The following is a 12,700-nucleotide window of genomic DNA, read 5'->3' on the forward strand; positions in this document are numbered from 1 at the left end:
AAAAATTTTTTGCCTCCTGGGCACAAAAATCCCTGACCCCCCCGGCATCAGGAATTTCCTTCCCAGGACACCAAAATAGCTTGATTTTTAAAAACTAGAAAAAGCACCATTTTTCACCATGAAATTCAACCCCGAATCTCATTCTGGTGTCCGTTTTTACATTTGGGTCAAAAAAAAAATTTGCCTCCTGGGCAAAAAAATCCCTGACCCCGGCAACAGGAATTTCCTTCCCAGGACACCAAAATAGCTTGATTTTTAAAAACTAGAAAAAGCACCATTTTTCACCATGAAATTCAACCCCGAATCTCAATCTGGTGTCCGTTTTTACATTTGGGTCAAAAAAAAATTTGCCTCCTGGGCACAAAAATCCCTGACCCCGGCATCAGGAATTTCCCTCCCAGGACACCAAAATAGCTTGATTTTTAAAAACTCATTCTGGTGTCCGTTTTAAAATTTGGGTCAAAAAAAAAATTTGCCTCCTGGGCAAAAAAATCCCTGACCCTGGCAACAGGAATTTCCTTCCCAGGACACCAAAATAGCTTGATTTTTAAAAACTAGAAAAAGCACCATTTTTCACCATGAAATTCAACCCCGAATCTCAATCTGGTGTCCGTTTTTACATTTGGGTCAAAAAAAAATTTGCCTCCTGGGCACAAAAATCCCTGACCCCGGCATCAGGAATTTCCCTCCCAGGACACCAAAATAGCTTGATTTTTAAAAACTCATTCTGGTGTCCGTTTTAAAATTTGGGTCAAAAAAAAATTTGCCTCCTGGGCAAAAAAATCCCTGACCCCGGCAACAGGAATTTCCTTCCCAGGACACCAAAATAGCTTGATTTTTAAAAACTAGAAAAAGCACCATTTTTCACCATGAAATTCAACCCCGAATCTCAATCTGGTGTCCGTTTTTACATTTGGGTCAAAAAAAAATTTGCCTCCTGGGCACAAAAATCCCTGACCCCGGCATCAGGAATTTCCCTCCCAGGACACCAAAATAGCTTGATTTTTAAAAACTAAAATAAGCACCATTTTTAACCATGAAATTCAACCCCGAATCTCGTTCTGGTGTCCGTTTATACATTTGGGTCAAAAAAAAATAATTGCCTCCTGGGCACAAAAATCCCTGACCCCGGCAGCAGGAATTTCCTTCCCAGGACTCCAAAATAGCTTGATTTTTAAAAACTAGAAAAAGCACCAGTTTTCACCATGACATTCAACCCCGAATCTCGTTCTGGTGTCCGTTTTTACATTTGGGTCAAAAAAAAATTTGCCTCCTGGGCACAAAAATCCCTGACCCCAGCATCAGGAATTTCCTTCCCAGGACACCAAAATAGCTTGATTTTTAAAAACTAGAAAAAGCACCATTTTTCACCATGAAATTCAACTCCGAATCTCAATCTGGTGTCCGTTTTTACATTTGGGTCAAAAAAAAAATAATTGCCTCCTGGGCACAAAAATCCCTGACCCCGGCAGCAGGAATTTCCTTTCCAGGACACCAAAATAGCTTGATTTTTAAAAACTAGAAAAAGCACCAGTTTTCACAATGAAATTCAACCCCGAATCTCGTTCTGGTGTCCGTTTTTACATTTGGGTCAAAAAAAAAATTTCCCTCCTGGGCACAAAAATCCCTGACCCCGGCAACAGGAATTTCCTTCCCAGGACACCAAAATAGCTTGATTTTTATAAACTAGAATAAGCACCATTTTTCACCATGAAATTCAACCCCGAATCTCGTTCTGGTGTCCGTTTTTACATTTGGGTCAAAAAAAAATTTGCCTCCTGGGCACAAAAATCCCTGACCCCGGCAGCAGGAATTTCCTTCCCAGGACACCAAAATACCTTGATTTTTAAAAACTAGAAAAAGCACCATTTTTCACCATGAAATTCAACTCCGAATCTCAATCTGGTGTCCGTTTTTACATTTGGGTGAATAATTTTTTTTTGCCTCCTGGGCACAAAAATCCCTGACCCCGGCATCAGGAATTTTTTTTCCAGGACACCAAAATAGCTTGATTTTTAAAAACTAGAAAAAGCACCATTTTTCACCATGAAATTCAACTCCGAATCTCAATCTGGTGTCCGTTTTTACATTTGGGTCAAAAAAAAAATAATTGCCTCCTGGGCACAAAAATCCCTGACCCCGGCAGCAGGAATTTCCTTCCCAGGACACCAAAATAGCTTGATTTTTAAAAACTAGAAAAAGCACCAGTTTTCACAATGAAATTCAACCCCGAATCTCGTTCTGGTGTCCGTTTTTACATTTGGGTCAAAAAAAAAATTTCCCTCCTGGGCACAAAAATCCCTGACCCCGGCAACAGGAATTTCCTTCCCAGGACACCAAAATAGCTTGATTTTTATAAACTAGAATAAGCACCATTTTTCACCATGAAATTCAACCCCGAATCTCGTTCTGGTGTCCGTTTTTACATTTGGGTCAAAAAAAAATTTGCCTCCTGGGCACAAAAATCCCTGACCCCGGCAGCAGGAATTTCCTTCCCAGGACACCAAAATACCTTGATTTTTAAAAACTAGAAAAAGCACCATTTTTCACCATGAAATTCAACTCCGAATCTCAATCTGGTGTCCGTTTTTACATTTGGGTGAATAATTTTTTTTTGCCTCCTGGGCACAAAAATCCCTGACCCCGGCATCAGGAATTTTTTTTCCAGGACACCAAAATAGCTTGATTTTTAAAAACTAGAAAAAGCACCATTTTTCACCATGAAATTCAACTCCGAATCTCAATCTGGTGTCCGTTTTTACATTTGGGTCAAAAAAAAAATAATTGCCTCCTGGGCACAAAAATCCCTGACCCCGGCAGCAGGAATTTCCTTCCCAGGACACCAAAATAGCTTGATTTTTAAAAACTAGAAAAAGCACCAGTTTTCACAATGAAATTCAACCCCGAATCTCGTTCTGGTGTCCGTTTTTACATTTGGGTCAAAAAAAAAATTTCCCTCCTGGGCACAAAAATCCCTGACCATCAGGAATTTCCTTCCCAGGACACCAAAATAGCTTGATTTTTAAAAACTAGAAAAAGCACCATTTTTGACCATGAAATTCAACCCCGAATCACGTTCTGGTGTCCGTTTTTACATTTGGGTCAAAAAAAATTTTCCCTCCTGGGCAAAAAAATCTCTTACCCCGGCAGCAGGAATTTCCTTCCCAGGACACCAAAATAGCTTGATTTTTAAAAACTAGAAAAAGCACCATTTTTCACCATGAAATTCAACCCCGAATCTCGTTCTGGTGTCTGTTTTTACATTTCGGTCAAAAAAATTTTTTGCCTCCTGGGCACAAAAATCCCTGACCCCGGCAGCAGGAATTTCCTTCCCAGGACACCAAAATAGCTTGATTTTTAAAAACTAGAAAAAGCACCAGTTTTCACCATGACATTGAACCCCGAATCTCGTTCTGGTGTCTGTTTTTACATTTCGGTCAAAAAAATTTTTTTCCTCCTGGGCACAAAAATCCCTGACCCCGGCATCAGGAATTTCCTTCCCAGGACACCAAAATAGCTTGATTTTTAAAAACTAGAAAAAGCACCATTTTTCAACATGAAATTCAACTCCGAATCTCAATCTGGTGTCCGTTTTTACATTTGGGTCAAAAAAAAATGCCTCCTGGGCACAAAAATCCCTGACCCCGGCAGCAGGAATTTCCTTCCCAGGACACCAAAATAGCTTGATTTTTAAAAACTAGAAAAAGCACCATTTTTCACCATGAAATTCAACTCCGAATCTCAATCTGGTGTCCGTTTTTACATTTGGGTCAAAAAAAAAAAATTGCCTCCTGGGCACAAAAATCCCTGACCCCGGCATCAGGAATTTCCTTCCCAGGACACCAAAATAGCTTGATTTTTAAAAACTAGAAAAAGCACCATTTTTCACCATGAAATTCAACTCCGAATCTCAATCTGGTGTCCGTTTTTACATTTGGGTCAAAAAAAAATGCCTCCTGGGCACAAAAATCCCTGACCCCGGCAGCAGGAATTTCCTTCCCAGGACACCAAAATAGCTTGATTTTTAAAAACTAGAAAAAGCACCAGTTTTCACCATGAAATTCAACCCCGAATCTCATTCTGGTGTCCGTTTTTACATTTGGGTCAAAAAAATTTTTTGCCTCCTGGGCACAAAAATCCCTGACCCCGGCAACAGGAATTTCCTTCCCAGGACACCAAAATAGCTTGATTTTTAAAAACTAGAAAAAGCACCATTTTTCACCATGAAATTCAACCCCAAATCTCAATCTGGTGTCCGTTTTTACATTTGGGTCAAAAAAAATTTTTGCCTCCTGGGCACAAAAATCCCTGACCCCCGCGGCATCAGGAATTTCCTTCCCAGGACACCAAAATAGCTTGACTTTTAAAAACTAGAAAAAGCACCATTTTTCACCATGAAATTCAACCCCGAATCTCATTCTGGTGTCCGTTTTAAAATTTGGGTCAAAAAAAAAATTTGCCTCCTGGGCACAAAAATCCCTGACCCCGGCAACAGGAATTTCCTTCCCAGGACACCAAAATAGCTTGATTTTTAAAAACTAGAAAAAGCACCATTTTTCACCATGAAATTCAACCCCAAATCTCAATCTGGTGTCCGTTTTTACATTTGGGTCAAAAAAAAATTTGCCTCCTGGGCACAAAAATCCCTGACCCCGGCATCTGGAATTTCCCTCCCAGGACACCAAAATAGCTTGATTTTTAAAAACTAGAATAAGCACCATTTTTCACCATGAAATTCAACCCCGAATCTCGTTCTGGTGTCCGTTTTTACATTTGGGTCAAAAAAAAATTTGCCTCCTGGGCACAAAAATCCCTGACCCCAGCAGCAGGAATTTCCTTCCCAGGACACCAAAATACCTTGATTTTTAAAAACTAGAAAAAGCACCATTTTTCACCATGAAATTCAACCCCGAATCTCATTCTGGTGTCCGTTTTAAAATTTGGGTCAAAAAAAAAATTTGCCTCCTGGGCACAAAAATCCCTGACCCCGGCAACAGGAATTTCCTTCCCAGGACACCAAAATAGCTTGATTTTTAAAAACTAGAAAAAGCACCATTTTTCACCATGAAATTCAACCCCAAATCTCAATCTGGTGTCCGTTTTTACATTTGGGTCAAAAAAAAATTTGCCTCCTGGGCACAAAAATCCCTGACCCCGGCATCTGGAATTTCCCTCCCAGGACACCAAAATAGCTTGATTTTTAAAAACTAGAATAAGCACCATTTTTCACCATGAAATTCAACCCCGAATCTCGTTCTGGTGTCCGTTTTTACATTTGGGTCAAAAAAAAATTTGCCTCCTGGGCACAAAAATCCCTGACCCCAGCAGCAGGAATTTCCTTCCCAGGACACCAAAATACCTTGATTTTTAAAAACTAGAAAAAGCACCATTTTTCACCATGAAATTTAACCCCGAATCTTGTTCTGGTGTCCGTTTTTACATTTGGGTGAATAATTTTTTTTTGCCTCCTGGGCACAAAAATCCCTGACCCCGGCATCAGGAATTTCCTTCCCAGGACACCAAAATAGCTTGATTTTTAAAAACTAGAAAAAGCACCATTTTTCACCATGAAATTCAACCCCGAATCTCGTTCTGGTGTCTGTTTTTACATTTCGGTCAAAAAAATTTTTTGCCTCCTGGGCACAAAAATCCCTGACCCCGGCATCAGGAATTTCCTTTCCAGGACACCAAAATAGCTTGATTTTTAAAAACTAGAAAAAGCACCAGTTTTCACCATGAAATTCAACCCCGAATCTCATTCTGGTGTCCGTTTTAAAATTTGGGTCAAAAAAAAAAATTTGCCTCCTGGGCACAAAAATCCCTGACCCCGGCAGCAGGAATTTCCTTCCCAGGACACCAAAATACCTTGATTTTTAAAAACTAGAAAAAGCACCATTTTTCACCATGAAATTTAACCCCGAATCTCGTTCTGGTGTCCGTTTTTACATTTGGGTGAATAATTTTTTTTTGCCTCCTGGGCACAAAAATCCCTGACCCCGGCATCAGGAATTTCCTTCCCAGGACACCAAAATAGCTTGATTTTTAAAAACTAGAAAAAGCACCAGTTTTCACCATGAAATTCAACCCCGAATCTCATTCTGGTGTCCGTTTTAAAATTTGGGTCAAAAAAAAAAAATTTGCCTCCTGGGCACAAAAATCCCTGACCCCGGCAGCAGGAATTTCCTTCCCAGTACACCAAAATACCTTGATTTTTAAAAACTAGAAAAAGCACCATTTTTCACCATGAAATTTAACCCCGAATCTCGTTCTGGTGTCCGTTTTTACATTTGGGTGAATAATTTTTTTTTGCCTCCTGGGCACAAAAATCCCTGACCCCGGCATCAGGAATTTCCTTCCCAGGACACCAAAATAGCTTGATTTTTAAAAACTAGAAAAAGCACCATTTTTCACCATAAAATTCAACCCCGAATCTCGTTCTGGTGTTCGTTTTAAAATTTGGGTGAAAAAAAAATTGCCTCCTTGGCACAAAAATCCCTGACCCCGGCATCAGGAATTTCCTTCCCAGGACACCAAAATAGCTTGATTTTTAAAAACTAGAAAAAGCACCATTTTTCACCATGAAATTCAACTCCGAATCTCAATCTGGTGTCCGTTTTTACATTTGGGTCAAAAAAAAAATGCCTCCTGGGCACAAAAATCCCTGACCCCGGCAGCAGAAATTTCCTTCCCAGGACACCAAAATAGCTTGATTTTTAAAAACTAGAAAAAGCACCATTTTTCACCATGAAATTCAACCCCGAATCTCAATCTGGTGTCCGTTTTTACATTTGGGTCAAAAAAAAATTTGCCTCCTGGGCACAAAAATCCCTGACCCCGGCATCTGGAATTTCCCTCCCAGGACACCAAAATAGCTTGATTTTTAAAAACTAGAATAAGCACCATTTTTCACCATGAAATTCAACCCCGAATCTCGTTCTGGTGTCCGTTTTTACATTTGGGTCAAAAAAAAATTTGCCTCCTGGGCACAAAAATCCCTGACCCCAGCAGCAGGAATTTCCTTCCCAGGACACCAAAATACCTTGATTTTTAAAAACTAGAAAAAGCACCATTTTTCATTTGAAATTTAACCCCGAATCTCGTTCTGGTGTCTGTTTTTACATTTGGGTGAATAATTTTTTTTTGCCTCCTGGGCACAAAAATCCCTGACCCCGGCATCAGGAATTTCCTTCCCAGGACACCAAAATAGCTTGATTTTTAAAAACTAGAAAAAGCACCATTTTTCACCATGAAATTCAACCCCGAATCTCGTTCTGGTGTCTGTTTTAAAATTTGGGTCAAAAAAAAAATAATTGCCTCCTGGGCACAAAAATCCCTGACCCCGGCAGCAGGAATTTCCTTCCCAGGACACCAAAATAGCTTGATTTTTAAAAACTAGAAAAAGCACCATTTTTCACCATGAAATTCAACCCCGAATCTAGTTCTGGTGTCTGTTTTTACATTTGGGTCAAAAAAATAATAATTGCCTCCTGGGCACAAAAATCCCTGACCCCGGCAGCAGGAATTTCCTTCCCAGGACACCAAAATAGCTTGATTTTTAAAAACTAGAAAAAGCACCAGTTTTCACCATGAAATTGAACCCCGAATCTCGTTCTGGTGTCCGTTTTTACATTTCGGTCAAAAAATATTTTTGCCTCCTGGGCACAAAAATCCCTGACCCCGGCATCAGGAATTTCCCTCCCAGGACACCAAAATAGCTTGATTTTTAAAAACTAGAAAAACTAGAAAAAGCATCATTTTTCACCGGCATCAGGAATTTCCTTCTCAGGACAACAAAATAGCTTGATTTTTAAAAACTAGAAAAAGCACCATTTTTCACCATGAAATTCAACCCCGAATCTCGTTCTGGTGTCCGTTTTTACATTTGGGTCAAAAAAAATTTGCCTCCTGGGCACAAAAATCCCTGACCCCGAAATCAGGAATTTCCCTCCCAGGACACCAAAATAGCTTGATTTTTAAAAACTAGAAAAAGCATCATTTTTCACCATGAAATTCAACCCCGAATCTCAATCTGGTGTCCGTTTTTACATTTGGGTCAAAAAAAAATTTGCCTCCTGGGCACAAAAATCCCTGACCCCGGCATCAGGAATTTCCCTCCCAGGACACCAAAATAGCTTGATTTTTAAAAACTAGATAAAGCACCATTTTTCACCATGAAATTCAACCCCGAATCTCATTCTCGTGTCCATTTTTACATTTGGGTCAAAAAAAATTTGCCTCCTGGGCACAAAAATCCCTGATCCCGCCCGGCATCAGGAATTTCCTTCCCAGGACACCAAAATAGCTTGATTTTTAAAAACTAGAAAAAGCACCATTTTTCACCATGAAATTCAACCCCGAATCTCATTCTGGTGTCCGTTTTTAAATTTGGGTCAAAAAAAAAATTTGCCTCCTGGGCACAAAAATCCCTGACCCCCCGGCATCAGGAATTTCCTTCCCAGGACACCAAAATAGCTTGATTTTTAAAAACTAGAAAAAGCACCATTTTTCACCATGAAATTCAACCCCGAATCTCATTCTGGTGTTCGTTTTAAAATTTGGGTGAAAAAAAAATTTGCCTCCTTGGCACAAAAATCCCTGACCCCGGCATCAGGAATTTCCTTCCCAGAACACCAAAATAGCTTGATTTTTAAAAACTAGAAAAAGCACCAGTTTTCACCATGAAATTGAACCCCGAATCTCGTTCTGGTGTCCGTTTTTACATTTCGGTCAAAAAATATTTTTGCCTCCTGGGCACAAAAATCCCTGACCCCCCCCGGCATCAGGAATTTCCTTCCCAGGACACCAAAATAGCTTGATTTTTAAAAACTAGAAAAAGCACCAGTTTTCACCATGAAATTCAACCCCGAATCTCATTCTGGTGTCCGTTTTAAAATTTGGGTCAAAAAAAAAATTTGCCTCCTGGGCACAAAAATCCCTGACCCCAGCAACAGGAATTTCCTTCTCAGGACACCAAAATAGCTTGATTTTTAAAAACTAGAAAAAGCACCATTTTTCACCATGAAATTCAACCCCGAATCTCGTTCTGGTGTCCGTTTTTACATTTGGGTCAAAAAAAAATTTCCCTCCTTGGCACAAAAATCCCTGACCCCGGCATCAGGAATTTCCTTCCCAGGACACCAAAATAGCTTGATTTTTAAAAACTAGAAAAAGCAACATTTTTCACCATGAAATTCAACCCCGAATCTCGTTCTGGTGTCCGTTTTTACATTTGGGTCAAAAAAAACATGCCTCCTGGGCACAAAAATCCCTGACCCCGAAATCAGGAATTTCCTTCCCAGGACACCAAAATAGCTTGATTTTTAAAAACTAGAAAAAGCACCATTTTTCACCATGAAATTCAACCCCGAATCTCAATCTGGTGTCCGTTTTTACATTTGGGTCAAAAAAAAAATTGCCTCCTGGGCACAAAAATCCCTGACCCCGGCATCTGGAATTTCCCTCCCAGGACACCAAAATAGCTTGATTTTTAAAAACTAGAATAAGCACCATTTTTCACCATGAAATTCAACCCCGAATCTCGTTCTGGTGTCCGTTTTTACATTTGGGTCAAAAAAAAATTTGCCTCCTGGGCACAAAAATCCCTGACCCCAGCAGCAGGAATTTCCTTCCCAGGACACCAAAATACCTTGATTTTTAAAAACTAGAAAAAGCACCATTTTTCATTTGAAATTTAACCCCGAATCTCGTTCTGGTGTCTGTTTTTAAATTTGGGTGAATAATTTTTTTTTGCCTCCTGGGCACAAAAATCCCTGACCCCGGCATCAGGAATTTCCTTCCCAGGACACCAAAATAGCTTGATTTTTAAAAACTAGAAAAAGCACCATTTTTCACCATGAAATTCAACCCCGAATCTCGTTCTGGTGTCTGTTTTAAAATTTGGGTCAAAAAAAAAATAATTGCCTCCTGGGCACAAAAATCCCTGACCCCGGCAGCAGGAATTTCCTTCCCAGGACACCAAAATAGCTTGATTTTTAAAAACTAGAAAAAGCACCAGTTTTCACCATGAAATTGAACCCCGAATCTCGTTCTGGTGTCCGTTTTTACATTTCGGTCAAAAAATATTTTTGCCTCCTGGGCACAAAAATCCCTGACCCCGGCATCAGGAATTTCCCTCCCAGGACACCAAAATAGCTTGATTTTTAAAAACTAGAAAAACTAGAAAAAGCATCATTTTTCACCGGCATCAGGAATTTCCTTCTCAGGACAACAAAATAGCTTGATTTTTAAAAACTAGAAAAAGCACCATTTTTCACCATGAAATTCAACCCCGAATCTCGTTCTGGTGTCCGTTTTTACATTTGGGTCAAAAAAAAATTTGCCTCCTGGGCACAAAAATCCCTGACCCCGAAATCAGGAATTTCCCTCCCAGGACACCAAAATAGCTTGATTTTTAAAAACTAGAAAAAGCATCATTTTTCACCATGAAATTCAACCCCGAATCTCAATCTGGTGTCCGTTTTTACATTTGGGTCAAAAAAAAATTTGCCTCCTGGGCACAAAAATCCCTGACCCCGGCATCAGGAATTTCCCTCCCAGGACACCAAAATAGCTTGATTTTTAAAAACTAGATAAAGCACCATTTTTCACCATGAAATTCAACCCCGAATCTCATTCTGGTGTCCATTTTTACATTTGGGTCAAAAAAAATTTGCCTCCTGGGCACAAAAATCCCTGATCCCGCCCGGCATCAGGAATTTCCTTCCCAGGACACCAAAATAGCTTGATTTTTAAAAACTAGAAAAAGCACCATTTTTCACCATGAAATTCAACCCCGAATCTCATTCTGGTGTCCGTTTTTAAATTTGGGTCAAAAAAAAAATTTGCCTCCTGGGCACAAAAATCCCTGACCCCCCGGCATCAGGAATTTCCTTCCCAGGACACCAAAATAGCTTGATTTTTAAAAACTAGAAAAAGCACCATTTTTCACCATGAAATTCAACCCCGAATCTCATTCTGGTGTTCGTTTTAAAATTTGGGTGAAAAAAAAAATTGCCACCTTGGCACAAAAATCCCTGACCCCGGCATCAGGAATTTCCTTCCCAGAACACCAAAATAGCTTGATTTTTAAAAACTAGAAAAAGCACCATTTTTCACCATGAAATTCAACCCCGAATCTCGTTCTGGTGTCCGTTTATACATTTGAGTCAAAAAAAAAAATAATTGCCTCCTGGGCACAAAAATCCCTGACCCCGGCAGCAGGAATTTCCTTCCCAGGACACCAAAATAGCTTGATTTTTAAAAACTAGAAAAAGCACCAGTTTTCACCATGAAATTGAACCCCGAATCTCGTTCTGGTGTCCGTTTTTACATTTCGGTCAAAAAATATTTTTGCCTCCTGGGCACAAAAATCCCTGACCCCCCCCGGCATCAGGAATTTCCTTCCCAGGACACCAAAATAGCTTGATTTTTAAAAACTAGAAAAAGCACCAGTTTTCACCATGAAATTCAACCCCGAATCTCATTCTGGTGTCCGTTTTAAAATTTGGGTCAAAAAAAAAATTTGCCTCCTGGGCACAAAAATCCCTGACCCCAGCAACAGGAATTTCCTTCTCAGGACACCAAAATAGCTTGATTTTTAAAAACTAGAAAAAGCACCATTTTTCACCATGAAATTCAACCCCGAATCTCGTTCTGGTGTCCGTTTTTACATTTGGGTCAAAAAAAAATTTGCCTCCTGGGCACAAAAATCCCTGACCCCGGCATCAGGAATTTCCCTCCCAGGACACCAAAATAGCTTGATTTTTAAAAACTAGAAAAAGCACCATTTTTCACCATGAAATTCAACCCCGAATCTCATTCTGGTGTCCGTTTTTAAATTTGGGTCAAAAAAAAAATTTGCCTCCTGGGCACAAAAATCCCTGACCCCGGCATCAGGAATTTCCTTCCCAGGACACCAAAATAGCTTGATTTTTAAAAACTAGAAAATCCACCATTTTTCACCATGAAATTCAACCCCGAATCTCGTTCTGGTGTCCGTTTTTACATTTGGGTCAAAAAAAATTCCCCCCTGGGCACAAAAATCCCTGACTCCGGCATCAGGAATTTCCTTCCCAGGACACCAAAATAGCTTGATTTTTGAAAACTAGCAAAAGCAACATTTTTCAACATGAAATTCAACCCCGAAACTTGTTCTGGTGTCCGTTTTTACATTTGGGTCAAAAAAAAATTTCCCTCCTTGGCACAAAAATCCCTGACCCCGGCATCAGGAATTTCCTTCCCAGGACACCAAAATAGCTTGATTTTTAAAAACTAGAAAAAGCAACATTTTTCACCATGAAATTCAACCCCGAATCTCGTTCTGGTGTCCGTTTTTACATTTGGGTCAAAAAAAACATGCCTCCTGGGCACAAAAATCCCTGACCCCGAAATCAGGAATTTCCTTCCCAGGACACCAAAATAGCTTGATTTTTAAAAACTAGAAAAAGCACCATTTTTCACCATGAAATTCAACCCCGAATCTCATTCTGGTGTCCGTTTTTACATTTGGGTCAAAAAATTTTTTTGCCTCCTGGGCACAAAAATCCCTGACCCCCCCGGCATCAGGAATTTCCTTCCCAGGACACCAAAATAGCTTGATTTTTAAAAACTAGAAAAAGCACCATTTTTCACCATGAAATTCAACCCCGAATCTCATTCTGGTGTCCGTTTTAAAATTTGGGTCAAAAAAAAAAATTGCCTC

This window comes from Vipera berus (assembly GCF_964194415.1).
Source record: "Vipera berus genome assembly, chromosome: 5".
Taxonomy (NCBI): Eukaryota; Metazoa; Chordata; class Lepidosauria; order Squamata; family Viperidae; genus Vipera; species Vipera berus.